Source organism: Herpailurus yagouaroundi, unplaced genomic scaffold, assembly GCF_014898765.1.
Source record: "Herpailurus yagouaroundi ecotype Mexico unplaced genomic scaffold, PumYag 100, whole genome shotgun sequence".
NCBI classification, from domain to species: domain Eukaryota; kingdom Metazoa; phylum Chordata; class Mammalia; order Carnivora; family Felidae; genus Herpailurus; species Herpailurus yagouaroundi.
Genome location: NW_024412391.1, coordinates 5,953,361 through 5,969,560, shown reverse-complemented (window position 1 = coordinate 5,969,560; position 16,200 = coordinate 5,953,361). Strand labels below are relative to the sequence as shown.

General features: G+C 46.8%; 1 protein-coding gene and 2 long non-coding RNA genes across 3 annotated transcripts in view; 2 read left to right on the top strand and 1 right to left on the bottom strand.

Annotated features, from left to right (window-relative positions):
* LOC121028214 (uncharacterized) overlaps positions 1-4,331 on the top strand; it is a 5,776-nt gene extending 1,445 nt beyond the window's left edge. Inside the window, exon 2 of the long non-coding RNA XR_005789124.1 lies at positions 1,576-4,331. This is a non-coding gene — a long non-coding RNA (uncharacterized LOC121028214). The remainder of the gene's footprint in view (positions 1-1,575) is intronic.
* LOC121028976 (M1-specific T cell receptor beta chain-like) overlaps positions 1-16,200 on the top strand; it is a 194,908-nt gene that overhangs the window by 27,147 nt on the left and 151,561 nt on the right. The gene's annotated exons all lie outside the window — the stretch shown is intronic.
* LOC121028215 (uncharacterized) lies at positions 9,309-10,216 on the bottom strand. The gene is made up of 2 exons (XR_005789125.1): positions 10,166-10,216; positions 9,309-9,596 (listed from the first exon to the last, which is right to left on the bottom strand). It is a non-coding gene; the product is annotated as an uncharacterized LOC121028215 (long non-coding RNA).

The following is a 16,200-nucleotide window of genomic DNA, read 5'->3' as shown; positions in this document are numbered from 1 at the left end:
AGCCTTCTTTTTTTTTTTTTAATTTTTTTTTTCAACGTTTATTTATTTTTGGGACAGAGAGAGACAGAGCATGAACGGGGGAGGGGCAGAGAGAGAGGGAGACACAGAATCGGAAACAGGCTCCAGGCTCTGAGCCGTCAGCCCAGAGCCCGACGCGGGGCTCGAACTCACAGACCGCGAGATCGTGACCTGGCTGAAGTCGGACGCTTAACCGACTGCGCCACCCAGGCGCCCCAAATGAGCCTTCTTATATTTCATCTCCCATACTTTTCTTCCTATTTTAGACTAAATACTATTTTCTTCCATTCCTCCCATTTTGTCCCTCTCCGTCTCAGGAGATAGTTTTAAGGGAGAAGATTTTGGTTGGACCCTCACTGCCAGATGTGTGACAGCAGTTAAGTAGAATGAGGGCGGGAGATTAAGCATGGCATCTCAAAGGAGTAGAGTCAAGGTTCGGACTGGTGTTGGGATTAGGGTTTAAAGAAGTTGAGCATAAAATTTGCAGGATGCTGGGGTTCCTGGCTGGCTCAGTCAGTTGAGGGTCCAACTTCAGCTCAGGTCATGATCTCACAGTTCATGGGTTCAAGCCCCATGTTGGGCTCTGTGCTGACAGCTTGGAGCCTGGAGCCTGCTTCACATTCGTGTCTCCCTCTCTCCGCCCCTCCCTCGCTCGTGCTCTGTCTCTCCCTCTCTCTCTCTCAGGAATAAATAAACATTAAAAAATGTTTTTATTTAAAAAGTTTGCAAGACGCTACTTCTGGAATATTCTCCCTGTTGACTAGGCAGACACTTCCCAGCATCCCTTGGGCCATTGCAGAAGAAACAATGATGCAACTTCAGTTACTGGCCACAAGATGGCACTGTGATGCCACTGAGATCTGAGGGGTTCGGAAAAGTCTGGGAGAGCAGCCTGGGGAGGGAGAGGGTTAAGAAAAACAGGCGTGGATCCAATACCGGGCAGATGTTGAAGTTTTCCGTTATTGCTAGGCTACCTACAGCTATGGAAGAGGTGGGAGGTCCCTCTAAACTTTAATGAGCTCCACAGTTGAAGGATTTGGATGAGGCAGGCTTGATGTCAGGGGCAGGTGCAGACAGAGGAGCAACTGTCTCAGAGGAGTATGGGAAACCAAGGGGGTGGGTGCACCCTAAACTCAGTGCACCGCGGCCACACCCCGTTGCCCCTGCAGGCCTTGCTAAGCAACGTCTACGTGAGGAGTAGCTGACCCCTCCTGAGCCAAGTCAGAAGGGACCCTGGGCCAGGCAGAGTTGGAGAGGTGGGAGGCGATGACATCCCAGGCAGACCCGTTTGTCCACTGAAGAGCTTCCAAGCTCGCTCCCCCAGTCCTGCGGATGACAGCATTTAGTTGGGACAGCACCCTTCTCACCCTGCCCCTTCCATGAGCCTCAACCTCTTTTGTGTGACTCTTGGTCTCCTGGGAGCAGGTGGGTTCTGGACTCAGCTGGAACCCCGAGCCATGATTTTGCCAAGTCCCAGCTCCAAGCCTTTCCCTTTGCTTTGCAGATTCAGGTCACGCCTTCAGCCTTGCCTCGACCCTCTGTCTCCCTCTCCCGCAGGCCCCGTGGATGCTGCAATCACCCAGACGCCAAGATACCATATTATACAAACAGGAACCAGGATGATCCTGGAATGTACTCAGGATGAGAACCATTTTGCAATGCACTGGTATCGACAAGACCCAAGACAGGGGCTGAAGCTGATCCATTATTCAAGTGGTATGGGCAGCTCTGTCGAAGGGGGTGTCACAGAAGGGGTACAGGGTCTCCTGAGGGAAGAAGGAGCATTTCTCTCTGACCCTGGAGGCTGCCGGCACCAACCAGACCTCTCTGTACCTCTGTGCCAGCAGTGAGACCACAGCACTGCATGGCCAGCTGCTCTCTGCACAAAAAGCTCAGCCGCAGGCATGAAGGACACTCCTGCCTGAGGCCTTGCCTCAAGAGGGGAAATAACATCCCTTACCGAGGCTTTTTCGAGGCTTTCGCCTGACTTCCCAGCGATGGGATCTCAGGCCGAGAGGCCTTCTTCCAGGGACCCTTGGTGTGAACTGAGGTCCATCACTACAGGAGGGGGGTGTGTAAGTAGAAGCAAATAGCACCTAATGTTATTCCACTCGATCTGGAATATTCTGGTAATTGAGTCAAGCACAGAAACAGTAGCATCTAACATGAAATGTATATTTCACTCTATTTTCAATGGAGAGGAACAAAGCAGAAAGCAGCTAAGCAGGTTGAAACTCCCTGGATGGTCTGGGATTCTCCAGATCTAAAACTACTACATAAAATCTCAGGCTTCAAAAACACTGCACACCCTGCAAAAATTCTCTGGAGGAAAAAAAAATTGTTAACAATTTATAAAACACATACGGGGAAATTTCCCGCTCAGGGGAAATGTTAAAGGCTTTAAACAGCAGCGTTACAGCCAAAGAGACTACAAACTAAGTTTCTGTCTGTGGTTGTCGCCTAGTGTTCTGAACCTTCTGGGGCTCGGGAGGGTTCGAATTCTTAAGGAAGGAACCGAGTTCTTACCATCTCTTTGGTTTACACTGAAATCCACAAGCTCCTCAGGGTTTTTCTTGTAAAATATTACAAAATGATATTGGGCAATCATTTTATCCTCCCCACAGTCCATTTCCCTCCTTGGGTCCCTGTAGGTAAAAGTCCAAACCCAGGAACAATGTGGCCTGGCTTGGCATCCATTAACTCCCAACAGTGGGCAGTCCATGGTTGGGCTTTACAGGAAGTGCAGACCCCAGGAGGGTGTGGTCCTGCACTGCCCTTGTCCACTCTGAACAAGGTGACTGTACCTGTGATTTGCTGCAGGCTCACCCACGACGTGCTCACAGAGAGGGGAGAAGGCTGCTTGCCTGGCAAAAAAATCAATTCACTGATGGGACAATCTGCTGAAAGCTGAAATGAAATGCTGGGTGGCAAAACTAACAAGTGACCAATTTCCCAAACTATGGGGCTTACAGCACTTTAGGGTTCGTGGAATTTCTAAAGCGTTGGAGGATATTTTTTTAAGTTTTTGACCCTTGAAATCTCAGCCATTGATCCTCAGCTGTTTCTTAACAAACTTGTTAGTCAAGCTTATTTTGATGCCAAATTTGGAGGCTTATATATTTCATTCTTGGAGAACTTCTAACATTTTCAGTATTTCATGTATGTGAGTGCTCTTGTCTTCTCTTATTTGCGTGTGATTTATTTCCAAATCAGACTATGTGGAATGCAAGCATAAAATTGTGTAGGTCTCCCACCTTTTATGAAACTTACTTATGCTTTAGTAACGCTTTATTAAAGTATAATTAAGAGAGAGTAAAATACTGAAATTAACACATGATACAGGTACAGCTTGGTAAATTTGGACGAATGTATACACCAGTGCGACCTTGACCAAAATCAAGATAAAGAACATTTCCATCACCCAAGAAAAGTTTCCTCATGCTCATTCCCAATCAATTTCTCTCCCAGAGCTAACCACTTTTCTGATGTTTATCACCATAGTTTTGCCTATACTTGAACTTCATGTGAAGTAATTTCAATCTAAAATGGGACCAGAGGATATAAATTGAAAAAATCTCATGCATGTGAACCCTCAGAAAAACAAAACGTAAGGACTGAGAGACTGATTTCCCACAAATGCCTCATTTATAGAAAACTGTTAATGTTGGAATTTTCTTAATAATAGGGAGTTGGTCAGGACTTGCCTCATATCGCCCTCGGGAGATTTTTGCTTATGGTTTCCAGAGGCATAACCGAAAAATGACCCAGGTCATGTTGGTGTTGCAAAAGAAGCTGAATTGAGCTTTGTTTGCCTGACTGGACTGGTTTTTGTCTGTATTTTCAAAGCTGGTCTCCCTTTGTTTTCAATTCTAACAGACCTAACTGAGCTCTCTCCTCTCCCCACCCCTGCCCATGGGAACAGCCCATCCCCAACCCTCGGTGGACTCCCCTGGAGCTTGCTTCAGTCTTCCTGTCCTGAACCGTACTTCCTCTGCTGTTTCCCCAGGCTCATCTTTTTGACAATTTTGATCTGGCCTCAGTTTTCCTTTTTATTTAGGTTGACAGCTACATAAATAGAACCATATAATGAATGCTCTTTTTTAATTGGCTTTAATCTTTCTCAAAAATTAATATTTTTGAAATGTACTCACGTTGTTGTGTTTATGAGCAGTTTCTTCTTTCTTATTACTGTGTGGTATTCCATTGTATAAATGTAGTGAGATTTGTTTTTCCATTCTATTCTGCTTGGATACCAGGCTTGTAACAGTCTTCAGCTGTTATGGATAAAGTTGTTCTAAACATTCTTGGGCAAATAGTTGTGGATAAATGCATTTATTTCCCTCAGGTATAGACAAAAGAGTGAATTACTGATTCGCAGGGTGGATACACATTTGACTTCATTAGAAAGAGTTGAACGGTTTTCCAAAGTGGCCAATTTACACTACCGAGGGATGGGGGTCCCCTGGCTCCACTCCATTTGGTGACCTCCATCTTTTTATTATTATCCATTCCGTGGGGAATGTAGTGGTATCTCGTTTACATTTCACCACTGAGTAATGATGTTTGCTTTTGGGCCATTTCTATGTTCCTATTTTCTTTTGTAAGGGCCTGCTTTTATATATGTTCATTTAAAAAAAAATGGGTGGTTTTTATACTATGGATTTGTGGGAGATATTTTATGTTCTAGATAGGAGTCTTTTGACCATTGAATATGCCGAGTCTGTCTTCCTGGAGTGGCTTTGCCTTGTGCTTGCCTGATGTTGCCTCTCAATGAGCTCAAGTTTTACATGTTTGTAAAGTCTCATTTACAATTTTTTACTTTTGGGACACCTGGGTGGCTTAGTTAGTTAAGTGTCTGACTTCAGCTCAGGTCATGATCTCAAGGTTTGTGAGTTCAAGCCCCGCATCGGGCTTTCTGCTGTCAGCACGGAGCTTGCTTTGGGTCATCTGTCTCCCTCTCTCTCTCTCTCTCTCTCTCTCTCTCTCTTTCTCAAAAATAAAATAAAACATTAAAAAAATTAAAAATAAAACATGTTAAAAAAAGAAATTTATGTATTTTTTTTACTTTTCCTTCTCGTGCCCTTTGCATCCTGTCTAAAACATGTTTGCCTACCCCAAAGTTGAGTCTTTTCCTCCTTCTTTTTTTTTTTTTGAGGTTTATTTATTTATTTTGAGAGAGAGAGAACATGAGTGTAGGAGGGGCAGAGAGGGAGGGAGAGAGAATCCAAGCAGGCACCACATCATCAGTGCAAAGCCTGATGTGGGGCTTGATCCCATGAACCGTGAGATCAAGAGTTGGGCCCTTAACCAACTGAGCCACCCAGGTCCCCGAGTCTCTCCTTTCTATTTCCTGCTCTGCTCGGCTGTGGCTGCCCCATTCCTTGTTCTCTGTCATCAGCTGAAAATGCTCCACCTCCAAAATCACAAGGTAATGACCCCACTCTCTGCACACAGTTTCTTATCCCTCTTGTTCCTTGACGTTACTGGGATCTCCCATCCATTGGTATCCATGCTTCCTTCCTGTTCCCTGGGGTCCTTCCAAAGTCTCATTACCTCACACTAGGGTAAATTCAATGATGTTACATTCTTTTGATACAACCTTACAAACCATCTTCACTGTCCCACCAGAAATTTCTTAGATTGCCCTTACATCGCAGAAACCAAGCCAGAGTTGCATGCACTGATCTCTCTTTTTCACAGCGACAGCCGAGTGCCATCCTAATGAGCCACACACCTGCATGAACCAGTATCGTGATAAATCACTGGCTAATAACCTTACCTGCCTTTGCATCCCTGCTTTGAGATTCCAGTGTTCTTGTTAGCCTTCAAATATCTAACATGTGTCTAATATTTCAAACCTTTCTCACTCACCTTAAAATTTGCGTTTCTTTCCTTCTTGCTGTTTAAATCAAAAGCCAAGGGCACTGTCCCGTGAAGGACAACAACCGTGGGGGGGGGGGTCAGAGTGAGGGTCCTGAAGAGGGATCTCCCCAGAGCACCATGCTGTCTACCACATACATGAAGAAACTGGCCTGCCTTGAACTTGCCTAGGTGAGAGTAGGTGAGGAATATAGCCATTCTTCCCTGAAGCCTCTGGATTCTTTGTCCCCGAGTCACACTGTTCATTCTCATGTTCACGCTTCTCTACGCTTCTGCTGAGTATCTCAACAGTGCTAATTGCAGAATGTTTGGGCTTTTGTTGCTTTATTTTTTTAAGCCAAAATACCGTCTCCAGACCTCCTTCTCCCTTGTTATGTCTATTAGTGCACAGGTGTGGCGGGGCTAAGGGAAACTAGTTAGGGAAGAAGCATCATCCTAGGACTGGGGTAAGTGGGTGGCTCTTAACCCCTGAGCCAACTGGGCCCAAGGAAATGACACGTGTGGGTCCCTGGACACTCAGGCGCCGTGGCTAAGCCTGTTGGTGCTGTGGCCTCTAGCGGGGAAAAGAACTGACTGTGAGACGTAGCCCCGAGAAGGGAGCTGAGGGAACAGATCTCGCAAAGAGTCGGTGACCCCGTCCCCTTTTCTCCCCTGCCGTTATGTCCCATACGCAGAACCCAACTGCAAGGTCGAAAAGAAAGGACCCCAGTAAGTATCATCCACAGAGGTCAGCCCCTTAGGACAGGGTGGATCTGAAGGGATAAACATAAACTATCCAGAACATTACACCTGGGATTGCCTCGAGGGTGAGAAACCCCAGGGTGGCTAAGCCTGTGCTATAAGCCCATAAAGTCACGGAATGGTTTCTGGGGAATCTTCACTCCTAGTAATTTATAGGCAACCCAGGCCCCTCTGGATCCAATCAGATGGACTGAATCGTGGTGACTCTGCAGCACCAGCTACTCAGGACGAGGGGCTGGGAATGCTGTCGGGGAAAGGCACATGCAAAGACAAAGCTTGGTTCGAACCTAACATCTGACAGGGGATTTGAGGACACACAGGGAGGGTGGGGACAGAGTTTACTCACAGCCCGTCACCCCAGCCGGTGCGATGGTGGGCGAGCTCCAGCCGGAGAAGAGGTGGGGTAGGCAGGGCGGGTCGGTGGGGGGGGAGGGGTGGTCAGCAGGTGCCTCAGAGGAGGCCAGCCTCAGAGAAACATCAGCGCAGCCCCGTGGGCCCGCCTTCCTGCCCGTAGGCTGAGAGGGGAGTCTGGTGTGCCGGGCCCCGCTGTCCGTGGGGTGATGCCAACAGGGCAGTGCCGTCACAGAATCATCTTCCAGCCAGGAAAAGGGAACCCGAGAGCTCAGCTCTTACCCATCAGGACCAGAACCCCAAGCACAAGAGCCACGGCACTGCCATGGGCTCCAGGTTCCTCTGCTGGGTGATGCTTTGTGTGCTGGGAGCAGGTGAGTCCCGTGAACAAGGACAAGCATCGGTCTTCTGAGCTGGCTGACTCCTGAATCCTCCACTTTACCTTCTGGGTAAGCCATCAGGCTCTCTCCCATGCTCATTTTATGTCTGCATTTCCCACAGGGCCAGTGGAGGCTGGAGTCACCCAAACTCCAAGATACCTGATCAAAGCAAGAGGACAGCAAGGGACGCTGAGATGTTCCCCTATCTCTGGGCACTCCAGCGTATCTTGGTATCAACAGGCCCTGAATCAGGGTCCCCAGATCATCTTTGAGTTTTTTGAGTATACACAAAGAACAAAAGGAAACTTCCCGGATCGATTCTCAGGGCAACAGTTCCACAACTACACCTCTGAGCTGCATGTGAGGTCCTTGGAGCCGACGGACTCGGCCGTGTATCTCTGTGCCAGCAGCTTGGCACAGCCCTGCAGAGTCACCAGCCTTCTGTGCACAAACCTCCCTGCTTGCTCCAACAGCGACAGAGCACACAGGCTTCCACCCAGGGTTCACTCCTTCCAGGGAGCTTTTCAGTCGTTTCGAAGACCTTTCCTGCATCCCCCTGAGTTCAGAGCACGGCCCACACAGAACCCAGGCTCACGGGCACGCACGCGCACTGAGCATTTCCACACCTGTCCCCACAGTACCAGGCGCTTGTCAAGTCCTGGGTGACTCCAGCATAGGAGGGGCAACCGAGCCCCCAGCGTGGGCTAGATCCTTTGTATATATTCTACGTTTTAACACTTTGTGACGATCATCCAAATCAAATACTCCTCTACCTTTTTTGTAGATGAAAAGAGGTGAGGAGGCTAAGTGGTTTCCCACGTGTCTCCTGGTCTAGAAGAACTGGGAGTCAGCTTGTCTGTGTTTCTCAAGCCCCAGCTTCCCCCACGTACCCTTCCCCCACCCATAGCCTCTGAGCCTCCCCATCAGTAGTTAGAGGCCCAGGCACCCCCAGAGCCCCCTGCGGCCCCGCTGAGCCGCGATGGAAAGTCCATGCACCATCATGGCCTGTTCCGTGGCAGCACTGGGGGACGTATAATTCCACACGGATTCCTCGTCATCTGTACCCATTCCTCATGTCTTTTCCTAATCTGTAGTTTACGTTTTCATTTTTACGGGGTGCTTTGCTGCACGCGAGTTTGATGTAATGCAGTTGAAATGACAGTTTTCTTGGTGTCTCCACGAAACAAATTCTTCCTTAAGTGAAAGCCTAAAAGTATTTTCCTTAATTTATTCCAGGAAAGTGACAATTTTACGTTTCACAAGAAAGAATAAGTGTACCTGGAATATATTTTCATGTGAGGAATGGAGCGGAGATCCAGGAATAAGACAAAGGGACATATATTCATTCGGGGCAGAGGAAATAGCCCGTAACAAAAGATTCCGAGGGACGAAAGGAGCACGGCACGTGCAAGGAGAAACCTGGACCCGCTTGAGCAGAGAGAGAGAGCCAGGGGGGAGGTGGGGGGCAAACAGTATAGGACCTTATAATGCTATAACCTCATGGAAGAAAGGCAGTCAGGAGCAGAGACCATATGAGTGAAGGTCTACGTCTGGATGTGGAGGGTGGTTGAGGGTAGACGAAGGTGGGAGGTGAATGAGGGAGTCACTGGCTGGCTCCACTGAGAGCCAGCCTTATTTCCCCAACACCCAGGCTGGAGAAATGTCCCCTTCATCTCCCATTCTGCCGCGACTCTGCATGGCCACCAGGCTCCTGTGCTGTGTGGCCCTTTGTCCCCTGGGGCCGGTGAGCCCTCTAGAGCCCTGTCCTGGGGCACACTAAGCCCTATTCTAAGCCTTTACTTTGAGTCTACCTTATCAGGGTCGCTCTTGGGCACTGTCTCCTGCTTCGGCTTCTCTCAACCTCGGGTGCCACGGATACGGGAACTACCCAGACCCCCAAAGTAACAAGAACGGGACAGAAAGGGACATTGAGATGCGTATGGTTGTCATCTGCACTATATGTATAGGTATCAATAGGACCCCGAACAGAGCTAAGCTGATATAGTATCGCACCCACAAAGGAGAAATCCCCGACAGGCCTGTGACTTTCTGTCACAGCCACAGGTGTTGTCCTCGTGTCTGACAGTCCATCCTTGACCTCTGGGTCCTCTTGTTCCAGCCGTCACCCCACAGCCACCTCCCTGCACAGACAGGCCAGCAGAAGACACAGGTGGGCCTGTCCCCATCAGGGAAGATGTCGTCCCAGGGAAGCCTCTCCTGGGCTCCCTAAATGGCAGCATGATCAGAAACAGGATGTCAAACACTGGTATTCAAAGGTGACGGAGAAGAGAGAAAAATGGCTCCTCTATTCTGTTGCGGGGGATGGTGATTCCCAAGGCACACATACCCATGGGAAAGGTTGGGGGCCAAAGTAACCAGCCTAAAACCCTGAACCATGGCATGGATGTCCATGTCCACGTATCCCTGGGCAACACCAGAGTCACCGAGCTGAGGGTCCCTCAACCCTGCGCCCCGGCGTCCCCCAGCTAGCACCCTGACAGTGTTGTGGACGGGGTGCAGGACCCTTGCCCGGCTCCCTTCCTTTGCCAGATGAGTAAGGCTGTTTGTGAACTCAGAGGCTCTATTTATAGGGAGAGGCCCTGTATTAGTCCTTGAAGAATTGTAAGAGTCTTTCTGGGTGGAAATAATGAACCGCTTGCCTAGGATGGCCCAAGGAGAGACTGAAACCCCAGTTTGCCTGAATGATTCACATCAAAGCTTTAAAGACTAATACAGTTTCATCTCCTAAGGCAGAGGAAGACCAAAAATAGACTATTTATTTCAAAGAGTCAAACCTGACAAAGACCGGAGTCAGAACATCTTCCCTGGGGACAGCCTCTCTTCCCACTCATTTGCAAAGACTTTATTTGAGGAAGCTGTGACCTGTTGACAGACCCTGGGACAACATCACAATCAGCCTGTAACAATGCTGCTTGAATTAGAAGCAAAGAACAAACTGAGGATTGCTGGGGGGTGTTGGGTGGGGGATGACTGGGTGATGGGCGTGAAGGAGGGCACTTGTTGGGATGAGCACTGGGTGTCCTGTGTAAGTGACGAATCACTAAATTCTCCTGAAACCATTACAACATTATATAAAAAAATAATTTAAATTTAAAAAAAAAAAAAAAAAAAAAAAAAAAGCATTTCTAGCCTGTAAAAACGCCAACTTATTTTTACTGAGTTTGGAAATGCAGGCACTAGAGGGCGCTCATGCCCCTTCTTTTTCAAATCAAGGGATTCTTCAAAGCTTGGTCTGTAATGAGGAGTCAGGACCTCCCCTCCGTGGCGGTGGTCAGTCTTTCAGAGATAGGAGCCGTGCAAATTCACAGTCGGCACCAGCTAAAGGCAACATCAAGGGTGCGAACCTCACTGCCCACCTTCCTCGCCAGGGAGAGGCCATTCATGTGCACCGAGGGCTTGTGATCTTTTACGCAACAGTCTCCCCTTGGCGTATTCAAAGAAAATGGGCATTTATAAGTGTTCCATGGCTCGTGCCTTTCTGGACTTTGTCCATTTAGACCCCACACGTCTTGCAACCCGATCAAGGGTCTGAATGTAAAGTTGTCATGCGGTTAAGCTATGTTTTGTAATTTAAACACCAACAATGTGTAAAGAAGATATTTAAGGTTAATAACACTCTCTCCTCTCCAAACACACCTCTACCTGTCCCTACCCCAGGCGGGAAACCAATATGAACACCCCAGTGTGTTTCCTACCAGCTCTCTCCTCTGGGCTCATGCAAACCTGTCCACCCAAACACACCTACAAAAAGTGGGACCGCCTGTGCACCTTCATTGCCACATGCATACTTTCCCCCTTTAATCTACTTTGGACTCTATTTGTCCACGTTGATAGACACCTAACTGGCTCCTATTTGGTGCCATCTTCAGATTGCACGATGGGGTGACAGATACGTTGACTCTGTCATCATTGTCCTACACCTTTCCTGATTGATCTTTCCCAAAGTGATCGGACAGCACCTTTAAAAAACAAAAAAGTTTATTTACTTGTTATGTTTAAGTGGGGGCCAGAGAGAGAGAATCCCAGGCCGGCTCCGGACTGTCAGTGCAGAGCCTCAGGCGGGGCTCAAACTCACTAACCACGAGATCTTGACCTGAACAGAAACCAAGAGCCGGTTGCTTAACCAACTGAGCCACCCAGACGCCCCAGAAGAAAAGCTTCCTTGACCGGGAACAGAATAGCCTCTTGATGCTCCCACGTTCTCGACTCCAACTCCTTCTTGATAAGTACAGTGTTTCCATCACTCATAGTCCTGGAGGTCTGAGGGCCCCAGCCACACCCCCTCACAAGACAAGACCGGAGGGAGAAAGGGGTGGGCACTTGCTAGAAACTACACAATCTCTCAGTTCCTCCTCATAAGACATTGTGAGGGGGTGTTAACCCGCTTTACAGATGAAGAGGCTCAGGTTTGCGGGGGTTGATGGCCTTGTGCACAGGCTGAGCTAACACATGCTGGAACCAGATTATACAGGACAGTCTGTTCGTCTTTGTGTGGGAGGAGGGGCAGGAACCACAAGGTCACTGGGAGGACCATCTTCAGACTGGACGCAGTGCTAGGAAGATCTGTGGAGCCTGACATCAAGCAGCTCTGAACTGTGAATTGGAAATGTTTTCCGGACAAAGATGTGGCCGCCCCAGCCCCCACAAGTCCCGTACCCAAACCATGGATTCAACCAGGCAAACGCAGGGCTGAGGTCGAAATAGAAGCATGCAGGGGGAGGTGATGAGGCCAGCATTCCAGCCGTCAGGTTGGAGGTGCCATGCACACACACGCACACACACACATACACATGGAGAAGTCACAAGACAAGGGGAAGGCCACACACCCGGTGCGGGTACCAGCAGCTGAGCGCTGTGGCCAGAGGGCTTACGACCAGTGGACTGAACGGAATCCGCGTATCTGTCCATCTACTTTCAAATGACCAGTTTCCATTCATTCTATGCCTCACAGTTTTTTCCCTTTTAACATTTCTGAATATGAGCAACACTCATCTTTTTTCTTCCTTAATGGTCAGGATAGAATGGTGCATCTCGAGGTGGCTGGAACCTTAGATTTAATTCATTGATAGCAGCTGAACGTGAGGTTCAGTGATGTCACTAAGCCAACTCCCTTGTGTGGATGAGGGGCCTCCCTCCTCCTCTGCTCGTGCTCAGGAGAACCTGATGTGGCGAACATCCTAGCCCTGTCCTGACCCTGCCATGGGCACCAGACTCCTCTGCTGCGTGGCCCTCTGTCTCCTGGGGGCAGGTGAGTCCTCAGAAAACCGAGTGAGCGCATGTGTGTGAGCGTGAGGGATAAATACATGCAGTGATTGCAGTCGATTTCCTCCTCGCTGATCCCAACTTTGTCTCCACAGGTCACACAGGAGCTGGTGTCCTCCAGTCCCCCCGGCACAAGGTCACAAAGAGGGGCCGGGACGTGGACCTCAGGTGTGACCCAATTTCTGGTCATGCTGGCCTCTACTGGTACCGACAGGCCGTGGGGCAAGGCCCGGAGTTTCTCGTTTCCTTCCAAAACAAGGACAAATTAGACTCCTCAGGGATGCCCAGCAATGATCGGTTCCAGGTGAACAGGTCCGAGGGGTCCTACTCCATTCTGCAGATCCAGCGTGTGGAGCCGGGGGACTCAGCTGTGTACCTCTGTGCCAGCAGCCCTACCACAGTGGGGCACAGCCACCTCCTTCCTCTTCACCAACCTCATGTGTTTACTTCTCGTAGTTCACAGAATCCCCGCACAAAGGAGTTGCCTGCTTCTTCTTCATCAGGGGCAACATGTGGATTTGGGACTTAGGCTCTTCTTCTGATAGTAAAAGGTCAAGAAATAACCTTCAAAATACCAGAACATCTATTGGGTTATAATAATTTTGGCTCCTGTGCTTCTGGGATTCCTGCATACAGTTCAAGATTCTAGGGGCGCCGGGGTGGCTCGGTCAGTTAGGCATCCGACTCTTGATTTCAGCTCAGGTCATGTTCTCACAGTTCTCACCGGCTCTGTGCTGACGGTGAGGAGCCTGCTTTGGATTCTTTCTCTCTCTCTCTCTCTCTCTGCCCCCTCCTCCACTAGCACTCTCTCTCTCTCTCTCAAAATAAATAAATAAACTTTTTAAAAACAGATTCTATAATTGGGATAGAATGTCAGAGCTTAGACTCAGGTATAGTGACATAGCCTTTTGTAAAACTATGAAGTTTCAGCACATTTATAATAAACTATTACTCAGTGTCACTAATTCAGGCCACGCTCTGCCCAGGGGTGGGCCAGCCGATATGGAACACCGCTAAGGCCATATGTAGCTACCAGCCATAAAGATAAACACATTAGAATCCTTAGTAACTATTGCCACTGATATCATTTGTCCAGAACAACCGTCAGCCGCAACAATGCACATTAACATATGTTCCTCTGTTCCTTTTTTATTTCTTGATGATTCTGTGTTTAATTTCTTTCTTCTTTAGTTTTTTTTTTTTGTTTGTTTAATAGAAGCCCAGCTCGGTTTTTGTAAAATATGACTCCACTTGAGAAGGTGGTGAAAGGAAGTGATTCAGAGAAGATCTGAATGACAGTTTTATCAGCCATTTGGGACTCTGAGGTTTCCAAAGTAGCTTTGCCACATGATGCCCCCACCAGGGCTATCGGAGGGTTCCAGCTGGTGCACACATGCACATGCACCCACCCACACACACTCATGCTCACCCATGCATGTGCACATGCACACACATGCACATATGCACACACCCTGTGGGTTGCTCTGCCACTCTCTTAGTGGTATCTTTTGATAAACAGAAAATTTTAATCAAAAACCATTCCATTTTGTATTCTGGTGTCCAGTTTAGGAAATCTTTGCCTACTTCAGAATGATCATGCTTTCTTATATTTTCTTCTAAATTCTTTCTATTTTATACCTTTTACATTTAGATCTGCAGCCCAACTGGGATTAATTCTTTGTGTATGAAATGGGGATGGAGTCACTATGTTTTTCCATATGTTTTTTCCAACTGACCCAATACTGTTTGTTGAAGAACACTTTCTTGACTACTCTGTAATACTGCTTTTGTCATAAATCAGTCATTGTATATGTGTGGGTCTGTTTTCTTACATCTCTAATCTGTTACGTTGGTCTGTTTTGTCGGTCCCTGTGCAAATAACACACTGTCTTGATTACTATAGCTTTATAATAGTGCTCGATATCTTGAGGTCTAATTCTCAAGCTTTGTTCCTTTTTAGTAAGAGTTCTTGACCACTCTTGACCCTTGTGTAGTTTTCATACATGTTTAGAATAATCTTGCCAAATTCTTCAAGAGTAAATGCCTGCTAGGAATTACTTGCTTTTTGTTTCCAAGTAACTTAACTGAATCACAGAATAAAGCTAAGAATGCCATGGAAGTATAGAAACATCTAGCACCTAAAAATGTTCAATACGCAATGTTTGGCATCTAATCAAAGATTATAGGAATGCAAAGAGGCAAGAAAATATGACCCATGATGGGGAGGAATATCGGCGAACAGAAACAAACCCCCTTATGACAAATTGGTAGACAAAGATATTAAAACAGTTGCTATAACTATATCCTATGTGTTCAAAATTAACTCAAAATCCAAATCAAATTTCTGGAGATAAAAATATATTTCTGTGATGAAAAACACAATCGATGGAATTAGTAGCAAATTAGACATGATGGGAGAGAAGATGAATGGTCTCGAAGGCGTAATCGTAAACGATTCATCATGAAATGGAGAGAGAAAGGAACTGGTGAGCTACCGGGAAACTTCAAGGAGTCCAATGCGTAATGACCCAAAGGCAAGGTTTTAAAAACGTAAATGTCTTTAAAGGACAATTGGGTGTATCTGCCAAAATAATTCCAACGTGGGGGGAGTTATAATATATGTGAAAGTAAAATACATGGTAACATACCATAAAGATCGGGAGGGAGAAAATGCGTAATTGTCTCATTATTGTCAGGTTTTCATAATCTATGTGAAGTGGTATAATAGCACTTGAATACTGTATCCCACAACCCCTAGGGCCACTAAAATGACAAAACGCATAGCTAAAAAGGCAACAAAAAAGATAAAATGGAATTATTATAAAAATGCCCAGTTAACAAACCATAAGAGACTCTTATTAGATACAGGGGACAAAGTGAGGGTTACTGGTGGGGTGTTGTGCTAAACAATGGGCATTGAGGGGGGCACTTGTTGGGCTGAGCACTGGGTATTCTTTGTAAGTGATGAATCACTAGATTCTATTCCTGAAATCATTCTGACACTATATGTTAACTAACTTGGATTTAAATAAAAAATAAAAACAAAAATAAAATAATTTTGAAAATGCTCAATTAATCTATAAGATGTTTAAAAAAGGATAAAGGAACAAAGAAGAGACAAGACTAATAAAAATAAATAGCAACATGATTGACATGACCATAACCAGATCAATAATCACATCAAATCTAAATAGTCTAAATGCCCTAATTATAAAGAATAAATTGTGATATTGAATGAAAAAACCCATATGCTACCTTCCAGAAATGCACAATAAAGACTCAGAATGTAAAAAGTAAAAGGATAGAAAAGGTGTACCATGATAACACTAATCAAAATAAAGCTGGAAAGCAATACTGATACCAGACAAAGTAAATTTAAGAGCACAGAAGATCCTCTGGAATAAAGCAGCTTCATATTCTAATGACCAAGGGGCCATCTCTTAAGAGGATGTAACAACCATAAATGTTTATGCTCCTAAAAACAGAGCTTCAAAATCCTGAAGCAAATGGGTAGGGCTGCAGGTCCACAACTAAGACCATCATTGTA